This window comes from Euprymna scolopes, chromosome 17, assembly GCF_053919585.1.
Source record: "Euprymna scolopes isolate OS-2025 chromosome 17, ASM5391958v1, whole genome shotgun sequence".
Lineage (NCBI taxonomy): Eukaryota > Metazoa > Mollusca > Cephalopoda > Sepiida > Sepiolidae > Euprymna > Euprymna scolopes.
The window spans coordinates 40276397-40300237 of NC_136498.1; positions in this window are offsets into that span (position 1 = coordinate 40276397).

The following is a 23841-nucleotide window of genomic DNA, read 5'->3' on the forward strand; positions in this document are numbered from 1 at the left end:
TATTTATTATCCCTAAACTGGATGGATCGTCTAAATTTACCGTTCTTCTGTTCGTCATATTTCGAGAGGTCTGATTATCCTCTACTTAATGATCCCATGTCGAACATTTTCTCTAATCCTCTCTGTACCACACTGTATGGGAAGAAATCACTGAGTGCGTCCTCATACGTATTCCGGGACTCCAATATAAAACACATCACAGATGGGGCGATTTGGCGGTCAAGGCAAGTAAACTGCTGAAGGCAGGTCCCTCTGGGCTCCCACTTGGGGTTTATCCTATGGAAAGAATTTGCTTTACTTCGCCAAAAGGGACGAGTTCTGATGAAGTCAAGAATGCCTGTCCACGTAAATAAGATACCAGTTGAAGGGGGCTCCAATGTTGAATAAAATGCAAGCCAAGGATTCCATGAATCGGGATGAAACCAGTACCCCTGTCGAAGCGGCCAGCGATATCACATTCAATGCGTTCGAACTCATCCAAAATCACATCTAGGTTCTCAATGCATACTAGCACATCAATCTGGGAGAGAGATCGGACAATGAGACCCAACGTTGGCCTTCAACACAACCTCCGTGAACTCCCTGCTGCATTCTACCAGGAGTGTGGTCAAGTTAATTTCACAATCTCGTTCAATCGTTTCTGAACGTATAAGTGGCTTCAATCTTTCAGTGGAAAGATATATTCGAAAACTACAACTGTATAATAAACAATAACTAACCTATTTGTTGTTCTTACTAAATGTTACACAATAAACTGGTGGGGGAGAGAGGATCTACTCTGAGAGTGACAGGCCGAGTTGATATGGAAGGAGAGGTCTCTTCGGGAAGAACTGTGCTCTGGCTAAGACGACGGCTTCCACCCAGAATTACGTACAGGATAAAGCGACGGGCTCGTATTCCTGTCAACTTTGATAAGAATACGTTTTACGGTCTCCTTGGTGGTGTTCAGAATGGATGACAGGATGGAATTCCATTACCGGTAATCTGGATCAATTCTCCCTTGACCTCCTTGTGAAATTTGGCGAATATAATCTTAACCATAATGCGAGCCTCAAAAGATCAGACATTGAAAATGTACAGTTGAAGGAGCCCCTCAATTCTGTGAGACGCGAGACTGCCCCTGATAAAAAGTTTATCAGGGCTGTATATGATCTGTCCCGTCCATAGAAAAAATCCAGTTTATCCTGAAAAATTAGGTCTATAATGTCATCTTCGTCAAGGTATTCGTTTTTCAGAACAGAGAGAGACACTTCATAGTTCTTGTTGCAGATAGACACATGGTTAATATGTAGCAAGAGTTGTCTGGAGAGCGAACACTTGAGGAAATTCGGCGTCGCTAGCAATTCCTGCCACACAATTTTCGAATCTCGACAAACACATTCCTAAAACTCATCAGATTGGACCGAATGTCCAATCCATCAAAGATATGTCCTATAATGTGAACCTGTGGAGGCTTTACTACAAAGGAAGACATGTTTCTTCCTACTTCTATGGAAGACGAACTTTCGGATTCAGCGTTGTCTGAGCGGTACTTGAGGTCAAAATGCTCTATTTCTTCTTGAAACTTTAAGTGTTTCAGTAGCTATTATTCCTGGAGTGGTTGCTCATCACCATCCTTGGACATGAGTTGGATCTTTTGAACACAGATATCCACCTCCGTCATGAACTCATAGATAGATTGCCTTAGGCCGGTAAATATTTTGGCAGAGGTCTCCACGCTGTCTGAATGTTAGTAGATAAAACAGAAATTCTCTTGCGTAAACATTTTTAATTCTCCTCCATATTAGTAAGTTTCTTTCGCAATGTGTCGAAAAAATAATTATGAAAAAAGACCGAAGGGGTTAACGACTGTTATAGCCAAGGAAGGTACAAGTGCACTTTGTTGCGAAAGAATGGTCCCTTCCGTCACACACGGTCAATTAAGAATTGTATCAATCGAAAACTAGGTAGTCCAATCAATTCCATCCTTGAAGTGTCAATAAAACCCTTAAGGTCCAATAATAACGAGAATATGAAGAATATGAAAGAAGTAAACAAGTGTTTCCAAACAACTTCACATCCAGGGAAAAAGGAAAAACAACAACAGTTGATGAGTTTCCTCCCCATTATATGCAGAAGTATCATGTGATCAAAGATCACATGGTCCAAGGGAAAGCCTTTAAAAATGGTCAAATAACAATAACAATAACAGTGTTTTTCCTTTTTGTCAATAATAAGGCAAGTACACAAATTCCTTTCCTCCAACAATCGTTACCCCTTTCAATGTCTTTCACAATACCTATATATTATACTGCATATCGATTCATTAGATATTATTGACAAACATTGATATCAGCGCTTTATCTTGCCAATATCTAATTTTTTTTTGGTTCCGTCAGGTGATTTTACATACGATAAATATCAATTAAGATCAGGTTTTGATAATAGTCCTGAAATTACGAAAGGAATTCAGGCTGACGTTACTCAGAATTAAATATATATATATATATATATATATATATATATATATATATATATATATATATATATGTGTGTGTGTGTGTGTGTGTGTGTGTGTGTGGTCATCGACATACATTCCTGTGTCGTTGTATCAGAACTCATCAGTGTCGCTAGACTAGCACATCTCCCAAGACATGGATGGAACCTAGAATTGTTGTGTTGACAGTCGGTCGCTCTCCCTCTCAAAGCAACGCCCGCAAATAACTCGCCCGAATGTATATTTAAAAACATCCGTCCGCATGTTCAACATGCCCGTTTGTAAACAAACCGTGAGCTTCGAATTTTTTCGACCAATTAAGTAGCGAGTGATATTATTTACGAAAGTGCTCTACCCAAATAGGGGGGCTTTAAAATATGTTTGTAGTCATCGACCTACAGCAGCTCTCCCAAGCCAAGAACCGAACCGAACCGAACCTAGAACTGTCGTGTTGACAGTCGGAGGCTCTACCTCTCGACCACGGAAGCGAGGCCCGTAATAACTCGTCCGAATGTCTATTTAAACAAACATCCGTCCGCTATTTACAGTGCTCAAACTGCCTGTTTGTAACCACACCGTGAACTTCTGTTTAGTTACACATATTTCTGTTACCGAATCGTATCAGCGATCCAGCTGATCTTCCTTATTTATATTCATGTCTCGGAAGTAGAGTAAAAAGCATATCTTATTTTTCTTTTATTAATATTATTGGAAGCTTTTCTTTATTTCTTTGTACACATTTTTGTGAATTATTCTGTGGATTTCTGCCTTTGGATTATTATGGACCCACTTCTTCCAATTACGGGATTTCCTGGGATTTTACTTGTACTAATGGAAATTCTTTTAACTTTTTGGAAGTTTTACATTTGGATTTTACCATCACTTGATTTTTTTTAATTTTCCACCAGACAATCCATTCATGTGTAATAACCTTTTTCTTCACTATATTCCCTCTGCTTCACTTTTTAGTTTTCAAGTAAGATCTTTGACTTACTTGTTGTTTCATCAAATACTTCTGCATGCAAAATCCAATCCCGCATTTTGCTAATTCCTACCCTCTGATAAGAAGGAAAGTATTTCATCGAAACTCCGCGGATTAAGGACAATCCATTTATCTAGTGTTTCCTTTTCAGATTAAATATGTTTTTAACTCATTTCAAATTTTTTTTAACATATTTTATTAACTGTTTGCTCATATATATATATATATATATATATATATATATATATATATATATATATATATATATATATATATATATATATAACGCGTAAGTAAATAAAACTATTAACCGGATTGGAGTATATCTTCATACGTTGTTTTTGTTTTTATTTCGCTAATAATGTAAATAAGAATCGGACATATCAACTATCGACAATGATAAAGTACAATAAACAAGACGAGAATGCATTCAAGAAAGTACTAGAAATGTTTTTTTTTTGCCTTGGTAAAAGCGTTTTTAAATGTCATGATCGGTACGACCTTTCATAGCGTCAATAATATCGTAATAATGTAGTGATGTAATACGCTAGCTCAATAAAAGCTCAAGTTTTTGGAAAAGAAATATGCTTGTTTTGTTCTTTATTACCACTATTTTAGATTGCCAAAATCATTACTTAACAGTTACTTTCTAAATAAATTGAAAATACAATGGATGTGACTATTAACAATAAAACGTCTTCGCTATACGGAGAATCATTATATATGTAGACATGCAATTCCAACAGAAATTATAAGCATTGTTTAGAGTTTTCGTTTTACTGATTTTTTTTTTTTGATAAGCAGTTACAGGAAGACAATCTAGTTTGCATTTATTTTGAGCTGAAGATCAATTCCGACTAATCTGTTCTGTTGTGCCAAGCCATTTCCGATGCAGAGTCGATCTGACATAGAATTATTTCTTTTGCTGTGGTCACATTAAATATTTGTTCTAGACAGTGCGCTTCTACAGCAAGCATCTCCGTTTTTTCCCATAAATTTCCTGGCTTAAATCTCATTACATTGTCACCGTAGGCAGTTGCATATTCCCGCGAGACACGGAGATGCTGAGTGAAGCAGCCTGAAGCGAGTCTATAATGACTTTTTGAAACATAAATCTACAATTCTCTGAGATGTCGTCTCAGTCGACACCAATTTTTTTTTCCGCTGCGTATGGATAATTTTTATTCATTTCTTTCTTAAATTTGTTTTTGCTTCGACAAAAATCGATTTGTAACTAACATGATAAAACGTGTACAAACAAGAATATAATCATGATTTTTAGAGCAAACTCACCCTTGCGAATAGGAATTCTCAAGCATTTTAGGATTTATGTTCTGTTCCTCATGCGTCTTGCGCGAGTTCGCCTCTGTTTATTGCAAGTAAGTATTTGTTTTTACATGTTTAATATATCATTGATCTGTATATATTCCACATGTAAAACATTATTGGTTATCCTAATAAAACATTACCAAGTCGGTTGCCGTAATTAGGTTTAACACCATGGAAGTAACACTTGACACGAAGTAATATAATTAATCATATTACTGAAATATTAAACGTTGTACAGGATGTTTATTTCTTATAATTTAATATGAACATAAATATGGCGGGATTACATATTCGATATTTTAAATGTAAACGTCAGAAGTATTCACACAGATACCCCCCATATATATATATATATATATATATATATATATATATATATATATATATATATATGTGTGTGTGTGTGTGTGTGTGTGTGTGTGTGTGTGTGTGTGTGTGTATACTAGCATTTTAGCCCGGCGTTAGCCGGGTGTTTGGAGGTGTATGTTCAGCAAAAAGAAGCGGTCATTTTTTTTTTTACTTTGACCCCTATTATGACCCCTTGAAATTACTGTTTTGGGGGCAAGACAAGCTATTAAGTTAGATCCTTGTCACAGGAACCTATGTAAAAAATTTAAAGTGTTTAGACCCACAAATTGCGGAAGGGTGTGTAGAGTTCTCAAGAGTAAAATCATTGAACTTTGGGTCATTAACAGCAAAATTTCTGGCCGAAAACGGATTACAAATTTCTTTTTAACATCTCAGTACCCTGTATATCAAATTTCTAGTCTCTAGACTGAAAATTAACAGAATTATTCCGTAGGAAAATGTACACAGGCACACGCGCACACACACGCCCCCACACACGTTCACTTATATATATATATATATATATATATATATATATATATATATATATATATGTGTGTGTGTATATATATATATATGTATATATATGTAAATGTATATATATGTATATATATATATATATATATATATATATATATATATATATATATAATAAAAAAATATATATAAATTGTCCAAAGTGTAGAATATTTTAAATTAATTTAAAATGCATTTAAAATGTATAAAAGAGATTTCGCAGCCCATTTTGCTGACATATTTCCAAACGGTGAAAATAGTTATAAATGGTTCTAAAGGTACTCATGGTTATTGGGGTTCAGACCATCGTCGTTGCTGTCTCTTGCTTTCGCCTCTCTTTCTTTATCTTTCACCTTATTCGCCTTTTCTTACTTTATTCTTTCTTACTTGAGGTGAAGTGTAGGGCACGTTGGTCCTTGGTCAAATAAGGCATGGAGGAGGTGTGTGTGCGCGCGTGTGTGCGTGAGCGTGTCCTTGTATTATGCTTGTAGAATGTGTGTAATACATTCCAGTTTTATAACTTTAAAATTTCATTTGCTTCACTACGAAAACAAATGTTACACAAGGTCGTTTTAAATGTGATGGGTCAACCCTCTAAAACAAGGGTAATTCGTAGGAATGTGTTCATTAAATTTTGATCTTGATTGTTTGGGTTTTTAGATTTTAATTTTTGTCTATATTGATTTTCGTTTAGACTTAATTGATTGGGGTATTCATAATATTATGTTCGTTCATATGAAGGGGTGTGTTAAAAGATAGACAGAGGGGATGTTAAGTGGTCTCATTATGTGTCATCACGTGGGGAACGTCATGCCCAGGATCGGTTTAGTGTGGAGGAGATCTCGCTCCACAGAAGGAGGCACTCTGGGAAGGTATCTAATTGAGAATTGTTTTGTCACGAAGGATTTATCTCCACGGAATGAGAGTAGCAGGGGGATGCAGAGTCGAAACAGAAATTACACGTATTTCGTAATGTTGTTGGTTTCGCAGTATATTAAGGTTCGTATTGATCAATGGGTTATATTAGAGATAGGGTGTTGTGCCTGTGTGTGGCTCTATTTGGGGATGGACGTACGAGTGTGTTTTTTATTTCATTTGTTTGTATGCTGATATTAAGCTTTGTTCAATTCGGGAGTGATTCTTGTTTTGAATTTGTTTTTCTTTGTAAGGACATAAAATAATTGTCTGGTATTATTTTGAAGCTATTTTCACTGCATGTATTAACATGTTTTGAACCATAGATGTGTCCGTTATTTGAATGTTACTATTATGTAAGGTCACTGAGGTTTCCGGTGGCGCCATGTAAGATTTGTTGTATGCTGTGCATCTTAGTGTATACACTATATTTCTGGAGGTGCAATTTAGATACTTTTAATTCTGAATATTTGCGTTAGGCGTTTGAATATGTATGTGTTTCGTTCTATTATAATGTCACAGATTCTACATCGTTATAGTTTGCATTTTCTAACAACTTTTGTAGTGGATTGATTGAGTTTAGATGAGGTTAGGATGTGCTTTACGTTTTTGGATCGTCGTTTGCTTTTTATTAGTAGTTTCTTTTTTATTTTTGTTGTTTTAAGTATGTTTTTTAGTTTATCCTTCTAACAGAGTACACCTATAAGACATAACACACATTCTACAAGCCAATACAAGGATACATACAATAACACGCGCTCACACACATATGCGCACTCACACCCCCTCCACGGACTTATTCGACCAAAGTGCCCTACAGTTCCACTTAAGTAAGAAAAAACAAAGAAATAAAACGAACAAGAGGAGAAAAAAGAACGAGCGGAAAAAAAGAAAAATACAGCACTGATCATGGTCTGCCCCCAATAAGAAAGGGTAGCGGTTGAAAATACCCATGAAAACCTTTACAAACATTTACAAATATTTCCATCGCTTGGAAACCTGTCACCAATATGGACTGCGAAAACTCTCTTATACATTTTAAATATACTTTAATTTGTCTTCATTTTAACTATTTTCTGGAAAGGACGCTTCACACAACGTCTGAAACGTTTTAAACTATTTCAATGACTAAAACAATATTATAATTATCTAAATATTTAAAAAAAATAAAAGAATTTTTAAAAATACATATGAATTGCTGGTGGCCTAATTCGTTTACATATACACCTTTCCCTCGTTAGAATCTCTAAGCTCATTGTATATATATATATATATATATATATATATATATATATATATATATATATATATATATATATTTCAAACGTCTGTTTGTTTGTGCGTTTGTGTGTGTGTTCGTGTGTGCGCCAAAATATTGTCTACTGCATAGAATTCGGTAAAAACCAGTACCATCTGTTAAAGCAACCCCTCACCTTGACGCCGCCACCCATGCTAGAGGCTACCAGAGCCAAACAAATTAAATTTAGTCTCATCAGACCATAGAACATAGTTTCAGTAATCTACGGTCTTTGTTTACATGTCTTCAGCAAACTGGGCGCAGGCTATTTTGGGTATTGCCTTAAGAAGAGACTTCTTCCTTGAGTTATAGCAACGCACACACATTTGTAGAGTACAAAATATGGCATGCCTACACTCCAGCTTGGTTGTGAGAATGTCTTGGTCTGTAGCTGTATGAGTGTTGCAGGTATTGGGGAATTACATTTCCTTTAGGGAAATATAATCTCCAACATGCATTGTCAAATACTGCAGCAAAAGATGACCCCCTTCCTCCAGGAACTTGGTCGTAGAGCAGTGTTCCATCAGGGCAATGACTAAACCACTCATCCAAGACAACCACTGCTTCACTTAAAAGGCGGAGCGTAAAAGTAATGAACTGGCTAAGCATGTCTCCAGGGGTGAACCCAATAAAACATATTTGAGGGCATCCTCACGCAGAACTTTGATGTACACAAATCTAAAATACCCGCCAGCTCCGCAACGTCGTAATTTAAGAGTGGAAGAGTATTCTAGTGGCACTTGTAAACTTTATGCTCATAGCATATTTGAATAATAAAGTTTGCCACGCAAAATATTGAGAGTTTACATGTTGTATGTTATATTAACAATTTTTCGTAAGTGGTGTAATCACTTTTGTTATCAGGGATTTAGCTTTTAATGGCTATATTTTATATTTATTTCGAGGGCAGAAAAACTTAACTCTGTTATATATGCTGCAGACAGACTACTTTTAATTGTGTCAAAAACATTTTTCAGTGTTGTCCAATGAAGAGATATATTTGGATATTTGAGTAAATGTGCGGGATGTACTCACTTTTGTGATACATTGTATATGACTATCTCATTTAGTCACATAAATTGATTTACGAACATATAACTTTATGAGTAACTTTTCCATATTCGCTTCAACGGTGTTCAAGGTAGGGCATGGTAATAAGTTATGAACATATATATGGCAATTAAGATTAACAGAATATTCCGCGGTTCATTTTCATGAGAATTCGCCAGGATTGTTCTTGTTGGCATATACTCGCGGCCCAAATCTTACGAAGCACTGGCCAGACTGTGAAATGTTTGATGTTAGTACATAAAAATAACAACTTCAGGCTCTCATCATTGAAAAAGCAAGAGAGTTATACCTGACGAATTATCGCGAGAATGAGACGGGGAATATTCTGTGTATCTTAATTGCCATATATATATATTGTTTTTTTACTTACTGTACATATATATATATATATATATATATAAAAATATATATATATATATATATATATATATATATATATATATATATATATATATATATATATATATAAGCCTCATGGATGCTAGTGTGGAGAAAACGCGGAATATTCCGTGTAGCTTAATTTGCATATGTATCCTATAACTTACTGCTAACTATAGACACACACACGCACACACGCACACATACACCCCCCCCACACACACATATATATATATATATATATATATATATATATATATATATATATATATATATAAAGTGTGTGTACCGGCTTTACAATCAAAACACATTTGAGCCATGTTTAAAGAAAGATTCTATTATATCGTTACAATTTCTAGTATTCATAATTATTCCAGTTTATCATATGCTTTAATATTATTTCAAGTGGTTTTACTGTGTTATGTAGTAGAAAAAAGCGGAAAATATTAATATTTAAAGATTGTTTTCTGAGTTCTTAACACATTCCCCCAAAAGGGTTAACGTTCTTAGAAGCAATATTAATTATTATCTTTTGTCTATGTAATCTTTGTTTTCCATATTTCTATCAATATCATTTATTTTTCTGTTGTGTCTCCCTTGTTTTTGTCATGAAGAACGACGTCGCGTGTTTTGACTCTTCCTGCTGTAGATAATAATGTTTCTAACGACGGTCTCCACTCTTGATCTTTCAATGGTGAACGCCTGAAGCTAAGTTACTTTTATGTACTAACATCAAACATGTCACAGTCTGGCCGGTGCTCTGTAAGATTTTTGGCCGCGAGGACATGCCAACAAGAATAATGTAAAATGTCGCTGTGTATTATTTTTTTTATTATGTTTGCAATGAAATAAATATTAGGAAAAAAATAATTGTATTCATGAGAAAAAAATGTTTGCTCGTAACAATTCCATACGAGAGCTCAAGTGAAGAGATTTCTTTTTCTGGTAGTTTCAAAACGACCTGGAAGCAACAGACTCCATATTAAAGTGTGACTATTTATGCAAAGAACTATGTTGGTGTTGCCACCTCCTTTCTAGTGAGTCAACGCCTTCCTGTATCTAGTCTCGTATACTTACGCGTCTGCTCTACATAAGAATCTAAGCTGGATTTGCTCTACGAGTGAAAGTGAGAGCGGGTGATATCAAAACCTAGGTTTACCCCGTTGGTAGGAGCCCACATTCGCTGTTGCTAAGAATGTTCAACAGAAAAGCAAGCCACTATGATCGGAGGAAGCGCATTTACAGGAGATGCCGATAAGTGTTGAATTTTACTCTCGCTTCATCTTTCTTTCTCGCTTTTTTCACTTCTTCCTTACTCTATCTACTTCTATTTTAATGGTGATTATTGTTGCATCACTTTACTGCATTGTAATCGCTGATTTGTTTGGGAATTCCTGCTTGTTTTTTTTTTGTTTTGATTGTTTATGTTTTTTTTTGAGATTTGCAATATTTCGTCAGTTGGGAATTCGAAGCTCACTGGTGCGGAGCGTGTGAAATTTGTCTCCGTCAAACAAGACTTGAAAATTGGAACTAGGTGTAGCTGGGCTTTTAAACAGTTAGAGATCAAGAAAGTTTTGAGATAAGCTAAGCGAAGGCTGTGCCTTATCCGGTGATCCTGACTCGACTATAAATAAGTCGAAGAAGAATGACATGTCAGTAAAGAAAAAATACCAGTAATATGCGTATATGTTAAGATAACAGACATAATATTTCCTCTTAGGAATGAAAAGTTGTTTAAATAGCCTAATACAGGGTCGAATTTCATCGTGGCTTAGTTTAGCCGGATTACAAATGGAAAGCTGGCTACACTGTGAACGTAAATAAAGTAAATTCCGCCAATTGAAGTCCTGAAAACTGAACTGCCGAAGAGACGAAACTATGGAAATTACAAAAAGAATTTGATTGAACATTCGTTGTTTAATTTTTGTCACGTACATGGGATTATCATGAATTTATTTACCCCAAGGCAAAAAGGAGATGGTTACGAGGCTAAATGGGAAGTAATTCTTGTAGACATATTTTACGTCCAGACGTAAAAAGATAAAATGTCGTTCATTTTAAAAAGTGCTTACTGTCTTATTTAATCTCTCCATTTTTTTCTTCTATTATGTCCTCACACTTAGGATTGTTTTATAATTACCTCAGGTCCGGTGAACCTTGCTAAAGAATCAAAGTTAGCAGTTGCACGCGAGAGTGAATATTTTACATCTTCATACTTTTTTACCTCTATTTTCTCAATGAATTAGTTCGTCCATTCAACGGCACTTGCTCTTTTCTTGTTTTATTGTTGCATTTTTCGTGGTAACTATGACCCGCGGGATGAACGTCGTTGCACATAGCGACAGATTGTCCGCATACAATGCTTTACCATCCGCCCATCAGGATTCCAAATCAGATTTTGCATGTCTTACTTCAATATTCTTTGCATTTTCCAAGGTATCCACAAGGCAGTGCAACTATTTGCCCATAGCCGTCCGATAACAACGGAGATCCTCCTTACTGTTTTCAAAAGAAAAGCGACATTTAAAAGTGGTCCTTCTAAAAAGATGTATGGCCTAATAAGAAACTATTTTCTTAACCGTAAACATTTGAAAATATTTCTAATTTTTACGAAGAAAAACGTATGTTACTAAGTGTATTTTATGGGTAAATAGATCGAATAATTTATAAATTTTGCACATTTATTCGCGGGGATGGGTTTTACATGAATGCACAAAATAATTTATCAATTACATGGGCGATGCTTTATTATAAAAAAGCTGCAAAAGCATTGTTAATATGTATGTACAAATCGTCTACTATATTAAAAACATTTTCTTAAATCCATTTCAGATCATTTGGGGTACGTATTGTCAAGAGTATGTGTATTTGCAGAGGTGAGATATATCTGCTCAACGCCTTCCATTCCTTGGTGTGCATGAAAATATAAAGAAATATAACGTCTATTAGCTTGTAATGAGATAAAGCTTGAAGGCCTGCTAGACACTAAAGTATTGCTCTTGGTAGGGTTTATCTGGATACGTTGACATGAGCATATTTTATTTTATAAGAACACCTTTATTAAATACTTAACATCCACATAGTATTCGCACCCTTTATAAGGTATATTCGCTATGGTTTACGCCTCCAGGCTTTTCCGAGGAATATTGTGTCTTTTCCACCTAATATAGCACTAAGAAACTGTACTTAACTTCAAACAATACAAGAATAATAGAATTCCTGTCCGTGATACGAAGCGACCACGAGAAACAGAATATTATCCCTGATGTATATGTTCCAACTACAGGACTAACTAAATGTCTGGAAAGTAAACAAGAAATTTAGTTGATTATTCGAATATCTGTAGATACAAATGTAGATAAGAAAACTGGGCCCGCATAATTCCTGCGAACTTAAAATGAAGCTAAAAGAGAAGAAGTAATTTAAAACAAAGAATGAAGACATTTAAAAGAATTATAAACAGTTAGCACTCTACAACATATTGAATTACGTTGTAAGTTAAGAAAGAAATTCGGCCAAAAAGTACAATGGCGTCCCCACTGCCAGATACATAAATGCCCATGGTAAATTCGTATACCGAATATTATATACATATATATAATATAAATCTGAATGTCTGTGTGGGTGTGTGTGTTTGTGTGGTCACGAATAGGCTCCTATATGGTTGACTATTTTAAAAACTGACTACATATAATGATAGAAGATGTATCGAGACACAGGGGAGGGGTATCTGGCAGAACAGTAGTTCATTACATTTGTGGGGTGTGCGTTCGTGCGTCTTGGTCCACAAAGTATGGAAATAAAAATGTAAACATTAAAGAAAAATTGTTTACAAGTGTTTTTGATGTAGATGCACATAAGACTACTTTGATAAATGTGTTTTACTTAAATAGAGATGGTATAATAAAATTGTGGTGTCTGTGTTCACGCCTGGCTCCATAGAATGGAAATGAGCACAAATTTAATAAAGAATTGTCACATATATCTGCGTAAGTATACTTTGATAATTATGTTTCAGATTGAAGAAATATGGTTTAATCAAATTATGGGGTGTTCGTTTGCACCTGACCTCCATAGAATGGAAATATGTCACAAAGTTTAACAAGGTTTTTTTTAATATAGATCCACAGAATATTGTGATAAGTGTTTCAGCATGAACAGGTATGGTATGATAAATTATGGGGTGTATGATATTTTGCTTTGGTTTTGATACCCCAAATTCGAAGCTATCTCATTACAAATCTTCCTTTTCATAACCTATCATACTTTCATAAATCAGAGTCCATTCTCTGTACGCTGATTTCAACCCAGTCAACGACGGGTACTTTTGCTAGTATATATATATATATATATATATATATATATATATATATATATATATATATACTAGCAGTTCAGCCCGGATTTGCTCGGCCCCTACGTACTGTTCATAAGATTATGTGCATATATATATATATATATATATATATATATATATATATATATATATATATAAATATATATAAATATATATATAAATATATATATATTTATATATATTAAAAAGTAAGTGTGAACATGTAAAGTAATGCCTGTCTGAATAATAGTCTTCCTTACAATAGATAAAAAACGGACGGACATTTTCACTTTTTTAGATTGACTGGCATGGGTGCATGGCGTTGCTCGCGTGTTTGGAGGTGTATGGTACCAAAACTGTGGCCTGGTAAACTATGCTTTTGGTTAGTCTAACCAAAAGCGTAGTTTACCAGGCCACAATATTTGCGAAAGAAACCCACAATAACAAGAAATATTACGTAGGTATGACTTCCTTAGATTTCAAAAATCGATATTCTGACCACAAAAGTACATTCAACAATAAACAAAACACCGTATGAAAACAACACTAGCGAATAAATACTGGGAACTTAAGGAAAGCGGGCATTCGCCGGTAGTCGAATGGAAAATAATAATACAAACAATACAAGCTATCAGGTGTAGGGACCTAGACGACTTATGTAGATTATGCCTTCATGAAAAATTTGCTATCCTGTACTTTAAAGAACCCCAACATCTATTAAAGTGTAGAAGAGAAGAAATAGCAAGCAACTGTGCTCACAAGATAAAATTTACTCCAGGATAGCGATACAAAATAGTTTTAAAACTAACAAAAACAATAGAAAATACACAAATAAATAAATTAAATATACCTGAATTTACATTAACGGTCACATATATATGTATGTATATATATATATATATATATATATATATATATATATATATATAGTTATATATGTATATATATATATGTGCATATATGTATGTACAAATATATATTTATATATAAACTAACAATAAAAAACACTAACCTAGATTTAAAACATATCAAGAAACTAAATACCCAGGCTAAATACAGCACACACAAAGGAACAGGTCAACCAGAGATCAAATAAGAATTTGGCCGATAAGCGCATACTCATTGGCTGATAGGAAGGACGCGGTGGATACTAGAAAGCTGATTGGCTAACTAAAATCTCAATAGAAGTTGTGCATATAAAAACAACAAACAAGCACAGAATGCGCGCATAAGCCCGTAGAGTCTTAGAGTGGATGAAACACGGGATATTCAGTGTAGTTTAATCGTCATATACATTTTATAACTTACAATATATATATATATATATATATATATAACATTTTTATTTCTTTATTATATTTAAAACAGTAAAAATAATAAATAAATGATTATGTAATAGGTCAAAAAATTCATGGGCGACTTTCTAAATAAATACAACCTTCGAGGCGAAGCCAATATTAACCGTATTCATCGTTTGAAAAACCAAATAAAAAAACCATAAAACAACACTATATATATATATGCATATATATGCATATGTATATATATAAACATATTTCAAATGTAATTACATGAATAGGAGTCACTAATTACAAAGAGTGTCATTGAGTTCAGCGCAATATGTTCGTTTTTGTTGAATACTTACAAAATGAAACATAGTCAACTAATTATCACTAAAAGTTTGGAGTTGTATATTTTCAGATTGTTCACATGAACATTCTTCGTGATTTATTACTAATTTGCGTCAGTACCTGTCAAATGTATACTGTTTTAAGTCAGTACTTGTCAAATGTATACTATTTTTAAGTCTCATTTCCCTTAAATCATCATTTTAAATCGTTTATATAAGGAATGGTAGCAGCAGGTTTGAGATTGATGTATGATAGCATGTGGGATATATTGTGTTTATTAACTTCATAATATTGTTTCCAACTAGGTGCAAACTTTTCTAGTGATCAACAACATTATGATTTACAAAATCGTCAGTAATTCAACTTGCATAATATAGATTTTGTTTATTAAATTTTGTACCTATTTCTGTAAATTTTCTTCTGTTGATATCTTATTATTTGAAACTCAATACTGTTTATCTAATGCAACACAACAATCTGTAATATTAGAGTGTACTTGATTTATAATTTGCCTACAAAAGTTATAACATAATTCATTATTTAACAAGCTAAATAAAAATGGCAAATGCAATAAAAACTATTTAAAATGGATCGGCAAAAAAAAAGAAAAAAAATTGTTTGGAAAGGTGATCGTTTCATAAAATGAGAATTTCATTCAAAATGAAAAAAAGGTTTATTCGAAATTATTGAGATCAGATAACACAATGCAGAGTAAACGTTGAAAATCGAATTCGGAAAAAGTAACATGATCAATATTAAAAACAAAATATTGTGTGTTTTTTGGAAGGTGAACAAACTCACACATCTATTAGACTACTGTAAAAAAAAAACGCAGTTAAATTACGTATGATCTAAGATAAAAAAAGATAAAATTTAATCGAAATTGTAACTAATATATAAAAAATATATATATATATATATATATATATATATATATATATATATATTAGCCAATGATTTATCTTGCATCCAGTTTATAAAAATTTCCGGCTACAAATTATACTTAAAAACCGCTTGAAAAGCGATATAGCAATTCTCTTGACGATCAATATATAAGAATAAAATGAAAAAAGCCGTACGAAAAAGATGAATAACAACATCCAGCAAAGTGTGTGTTCGTTTGATGTTTCCATTGGAATCTTTTTTTACTTTATATATTTTAAATGTAAATTTATTCATGTATGATTTAAAGTTTACTTTACAGACTTTTTTTATATTTAATCTAAATTGATTCGTATATGATGTTTGTGTTCTTTAAACTTTATGATATATAAACACTCTGTTAGTTACATATTCATTAATTACATATTTTGCATTTAGCAAGGGTATAGCATAGAACGATATTTTTCCGCCATAAAAAGACGACAGAATCAAATTTCCCTTTTAAGACAACCGATTTCCTTTTTCGGTGCAGAACATCTACTTGTTCCCCAGTAGTGTACAAATCATAAGCGCGTTAGGAAATTTCGAATATGTCTGAAAGTGGCACAATGTTAAATAAGCGAGGTCGTTAAATGCGCTGCTGTACAACATATTATCTAATGATCCAACTATTGACAACAGTACTATTGCCAGCCCCCTCTTAATTCAATTCCGGATGTTTTAACGGCAAAACTCAACGCACCGACGAGTCACATTTTTAGCATTTTGTGTGTTTTCATGCGAGAGCAACATCATGTTACCTCACATCTTCGAAGTCTGCTAAAAATTCAATACTAAACTACACCTGCATGTGCTTAACAGTGTGATGATCCCCTGGTGTATCCCCTGGCTAGCCCACAAGTTCAAGGAGACCCAGGTGTGGCTTTAGAAGGAGTGATACATCTTTGAACTCTTCTATTAATGACTCGCTCGACCCCTGACCTAAATATGATGAACTACTCCGTTTTGTGATACGTCGAACACGTCCTAAACAAACCCTTTCAGAACACCAAATGTAGCCTGATCGTTGCCATCCGACGTTCTCCCGCTAGTCTTGTGGAAAAGGCATGCTTCCAGTTCCGGACCCGTAGTGAGGAAGTGATTTAAGCTCAGGCTCTTATTTCTACAACACGAACTAGTTACATTAATTGATTTGTTTGATAAACGTTTAAAAATAGGTGTCGTTCGTTTCTTAAGGGCGACAATTTTATCGTTCCACTATATAGGTCGTGGTGTGTGACCTCATTTAAATTGTAAAATTAGGTAAAATAAGTCTACAAAAATCCGAAGATGAAAGTATTAATTAGAAGTTAACAAATTATTGGCAAAGTCCCAATCAACGACGTTAATTGAAACAGTAGTCACATGTAAGACCGATCAATCCTGCATTTGGTGTTTTCCACTTAAAAAGTTACAAGAAGTGTTTCCTCATTGCTACTATCCCACACGCTTGTGTCACAGATTTGTATTCTCTTCACAGTATATGAAAATACAAAAAATAGTAAGTAATCGTTTTATTTGTTTTTATCATCATCATTATTTCTGGAAGAATAAAAAATACAAAAGAAAGTAAGATAATGAAATCTAGGTGCTCAGACAAACTGCCGAATTGGCAATTTTTCCTGTAGTATGCTATGGAAGAGCAGCTATATTACACATTACATCGTTTCTCTAAATACTTAAAAATGTGTTCACATTAAAATGACGCTAAAATATATATTTATGGTCATATAATATAATTGTAGATGGTCGAATACAGACTGCAAACGTAATGTTAATAAATGTTTAACATTATTATCCGGAGAAGGTCCATAAAAGTTAAAAGCTGATTACATTATTTGAAATACCAAAAATTTCTGTGCTTCCATTATGGACCGTATTTTGTGTCTAAGTGACAAAATTTGGTTAAATAGCTGAATTTATTAAAAAACACACACAATTGTATATCAAATAAAACCAGGAAAATTAAAAGAAAAAACTTGCAAATAATAAATAATTAGTAATTGCGAAGCGGCAAAAGCCGACTGTTACCCAAATGCAGAACAGATTCATGACCAAAATATAATTATCCGGGCTTTCTCTATGGCAGTATGTGGCAGGAGTAGGATGCGGAAGTACCTGGCTATCACTCTCATCCCTAGGGTTTACTGGCGTTTATTGTAAAGTTATGACGATTTTTTGCGGGTGCTGGAAGTCACTGGCGGGCATGATCAGTGTCGGTACTCATTTGACAGCTAATAAATGTAAACGGTTTCTTGAAATATTCGGCATTGTTGATCAGCAGCATTTACTGGACATATGTTGAAAGCACTTATAATTTAAAGCTGTTAGTGCTGTTATGAGGTTATTCCTTCTTTTACTGGTGGACACAGTTGACCATGCCCAGTATTGACCTTACTTAGTCTATACCGAGGATAAAGTGTGGTTTCATTAGTACGCACTGATGTGCATTGGATTTTATAAATAGTTAGCTGTATTTCTCCTATTCAGTCATTGTAAGTCACTAATAATCCCCACCCGTGTCAAGATCATTGGTAAGGAAAGGATTGGCTTGTCTTCAATATATTTGCACTGGCATACATTGGATGTTCTTATTATCAAATGGCCGGGAACTGTTGTGCTAGCGGCGTATATAACAGTGAGTGACAATGATTTTTGAGTGATTACTGTCACTTCTGAACAGGAAAGTTAACGATGGGGAAATCGTATGTCTCCAATTATCAGCCACTCTCATAGAGAGGTGGGTACTGTGACTTCATAGCAATGACTGGTGCTGCCAATCACTGTTTGGTATGCACCGGCTAGCACTCACTTCCTAAACCTCCGGCGCTTACTGGCAGTAACTATCACTCAAAGAGTGGCATGACAAATCTGAATTGAAAGCTTAAGTAAAGCAAAACGCATCTTGTATTTATACAGAATACGGATCGTCGTATTGTTAGCTATGAGAATGCATTAAAAAGCTCTTGTATATGGTAATGTTAGTTTATGGAAATGTTATTAGCATTTGTTAATATTGCAAAAATGTTATTATATTCATACGGTTCAAATATATATATATATATATATATATATATATATATATATATATATATATATATATATATATAAGGTCGGTTGAATGTTGTAATATGTGTAATAACATATTAACATATTAGATTGTGGGGTAAGCTAATAGTTTTATCGCTTTACATCTACACATTAGCAGCATTTACTAAAGTGTCTTATATTTTATGATTCAGTGATTAAAAACAATGGACAGTTTTATATTTCATGTGAATCTATAGGTGAGGTATGCTCTAGAAAAAAAACTGGAATAATATTTTTTATAGAATTAAGTCAAAGAAAATAATTAACTGCTTTTTGCTGGTGTTGCTTTTGACTAAGAGTTTAGTCAAAGATTGTTGTTTCAGGTTTTGAAGTCTAGAATAGCATGGTAATGTGATGCTACATGGCTCTCTGCGAGGATTTTAATATGGGATGTGGGTCGTTTATGGCTAATGAACAGTATATACAAGTATGAACTACTTATATCGCACTTCTTTTCGTATTTCGTAGCTCATTAGCTGTGAGTTTGTCTATTTATTTGAGAGTTTAAAGAAAATATAAAATAAGCAGAACCTTCTGTATACTAAGAGATAGAAGAAATATAGATTTATTTATGTGAGGAAAATGAGCAAATATAATGAGAATAGCATCATGGTTGTAATTTTTATTTGTCAAAGAGAAACAGTTGTTTAATTTCCGGTGTGTTAATATCATGATAAAACAGATCATATTTTTAGCATACTGCTAGAGCAAGCAAAACGAAAAAAAAACCGTAAAATAATCCATTAGAATCAAATGACTATCGTTTTAATGGCGTTATGCGATCTGCAGGGATAAGAGTAAAAATGTAGCATGTAAAATGTTTTTTTTCTTAAAAGTTGCCATCCGCCTTTACAATATACACCGTCACTTGGGTTTTTTTTTCTCCAAAAACAACCAACTATTTTAAAATAAGAATCGGAACTGTCAGAAATATCTGTATCGTTTCTCTTACTATAAATATTCGATAAACTTATGAGGTATATAACAAAGTTTTCACAAAATACTCGTAAGAAAATTAACTCAGGAGATATATTGGAAACCCTAATACTATCTGTACACATTGGTATTTTCTAGAGAAGGTTACCTAGATTAAGTAAAAAATAGGATTCATTTGGGTTCGTCAGTTACTGACAAAACAATTTTAGTCATCGAATAATGATTTAAAGTATTTAAGTGTAAGTTAATCTGAATATTATTGGTTGAGAACGTCTAAATTCTGCCCGATTTTCCATATTTTACATAAGCTTTAGAGAGTGTATATCCGAATTTGCTTACATGACATTTATTATATAGTAAAATAGGGGAAGATTAGTGTTTGTCTAAAATAATTAGTACACTATAATGCGTTCTTAGAATATTCTCTGCAATTTATTCATATAAACTTTCAATTCAAACAGATGAATCGATCTGATGTATCAGAGTTGATAAAGAAGACAGTCCTTCGATATTGAAATTCATATGGAATTAAAGATGTAAAATATAACAACTCAATATTTATATCGTTAAACTTTATGAATGCGATGGGCATTTGTCCTTATAAACAACTGTGTAATCGACAGTTATGGAAGAAGGTATAAATATGTAGGTGTATATATACATATATAAATATATATATATATATATATATATGTATGTATATATATATATATATGCTATGTTAAAGAAATAAAACCGTCTATTTAAAAGAGTATACTATCAAAAAGTAATATATCTATAAGGATTATATGCAACTGAAATAGATTTTACATAAGTAAATGCATGATTTAGTCTATTAATTAATTAATTTCGTAATCGCTTGATTACGGAACTTGAAAACTTAAAGATTCCTGCAAAATATATATCATATATGTATATATATATATAATTATATATATACATATTATATATATATATATATATGTGTGTGTGTGTGTGTGTGCGCGTGTGTGTGTAAAAATAATTTTAAAATACCAGCGATGGTTGACGTTATGTTGTTTGAAAAAAGAAAAACCGAATGAAATTATGAAATAATCAACGTTTCGTACCTATTTCAGAGAACATCTTCAGGATATTAAAAGGAAAAATGCAAGAAAAGAAAAAGATCATAGACCATACGAAAATGAGAAGAAAACAGTGTTTGAATCCTACCCATATTATCGGGAAGGACAAACATGTGTGTGTATGGGAAGGTTGGGTTGTTCAGTGTCTATATATACACTTTTAAAAATGCGTTAAATAAATGTGTACACTTTTTGTTCTCTCTCTAAACTTATTCATTTTGTTGAAACATTTATTTAGGTATGATTCAAACACTGTTTTCTTCTCATTTCAGGATACCAGATCTTCGCTCCAAATATTAAATGGGGTGATAACTATTGTTTACACATATCGGTGCCTTTTTAGGGCAAACAAGCAAATATCTACACGATACTCTAGTTATTTTTACTTATACGTGTAAACCCCCAGGGTTGATCCTTTTGTTAAGAAAGTGTTCTTTTAGAATGTTTTAAAGTGAGATTATTTTTAGGGCAATTACACCAGAAAATATCTCTTTAGCCATTTCATTTATCATAATAACGTTCTTAGTTGTTAAGCAGTAGATCAGCTAAACCTCAGGCCATTCTTTAATAAAAAAAAAACGGTAGTGACTGATGTTTCATTTGCACAAATGTAGACGGTGACGTTTTTTGTGTAATATAAATAAAAAAATTGGACATACATAGTCGTTCACTCGATGGCTCCTAATGGCTAAATCATTTTCAATAATGTAACCGCCATAAAAGTATTCGGATAAGTGGTTATTAATTAGACGTTTGGATGTCCGTGATCTACTGTTGAAAATGGGTTTCAACTTTTACACATATTATCTCTGTTATATATTCATGCCATTTTTGTACAATTTTCCATAGACGAAAATGTCGAGCTACTAGTTTGTAATATAGAAATTCATTTGGAAAACCATAATGTAATGCGTTTACTCTTAACTTAGGCTTTATTATAATTTTACGATCATTATGCTTTCTGGTTTCATGGCTGTCTAATCGTAGAGAATATATGTCCATTTACTAATCGATGTTTTTGTAAATCTCCGACGCTAATTTTTCGTTCCAACTATAAATCATTAATACACATGAGAAGAACAGCCCTGTTTGGGCTACAGAAATAGTTCGAAAAAATAATTTTCATTAACTTGTTATATTACAATTTGATTAGAGTTCTCTTATTTTAAAAATGCCCACAAAAGTGCTATTCGCGCATTCTTTATACACAAATCATCATATTTCCCTGCGAACCTTTGTTACAGTTAAATTTAAATACAAACTGATAGTTTTATAGAGTTTTAATTATTTTTCTACAGATTTAATATAGAATGTTGTGTATGGTTACACTGTAAACTGAAATAATGACTAGCGTAAATATATTAAGTCAGAATGTTAATGAAATTAACCAAAATATGTTATCGACACGTGAGTATATAATTGTAGGGGGTTGAAATAACTTTCAACATTCAAAGTGTAAGTGTATATCTGAAAGACCCAGCTTGTAAGAATTTGTAAAAAAGAAGAAAAGTGTGGATGTATCATGTGAAAATATTATATATTAAGAAGTGCTGAAAGCAGCTAGCTTTTAAAGATTAGTATAGGATATGGTCGGGTGATTTACTGTAATGTCGAAATATGTTGGTGAAAAAGCCAGAATTGTATATATATATATATATATATATATATATATATATATATATATATATATATATATATATATATAAAAGTCTAAAAACAGTATACGTCTACTAGCTAGACCGATATTCTTCGAAATCAACATCGATTAAAGGTCATGATATACTTTACACATTACAAAATAACATGAAAACTATCCAAGCATTCTAATCAAATCTCATTTATACTGTCACATAAGTTGATAACATCGAACAATAGTGGTTTTACTTTTCACATCAGCGTACGTGGCAAACAGCCGAAAAACTGCGTATTATATATATATAGATATATATATATATATATATATATATATATATATATATATATATATGTGTGTGTGTGTGTGTTTGTGTGTGTGTGTGTGTTTATCATAAAACATTTGAAAAGATGTGCAATGGCCTACTGTATCATCTGTCAACCAGAATAGTAATACAGTGCCGGTTGCTCAATACAGTGCCTAAAGCTAATAATTAGCTTTAAGTTTGATGTTTTATCATTCGTATTTTTTGCATTTTCATTAGTTTTAGATTTGAAATCCAGTCTCATTTGAGAATAAGTTTCGTTTGGTCCGCAATTTTTGATCCATTGTATACTAGTCACTTTACATATCTTTCTTCCATTTCTGAAAACCTCGGGATGGGAGGTGAATTATGTAGATGCATTACATTACCAATCTTCTTTTGTTCTTATTTCTTTACTTCCACTTACTGGTTCATGTTTCTAAATTTGGTTCTCCTGTGTTTGGTCTATATTATATTGGTACATGAAATTAGTGTAAATTCTTACATGTCTTTTATGCTCTTGTTTCAGAAATCTGAAGAAAAGCTATCATTCGAAGGATGACGACCGATTCCCC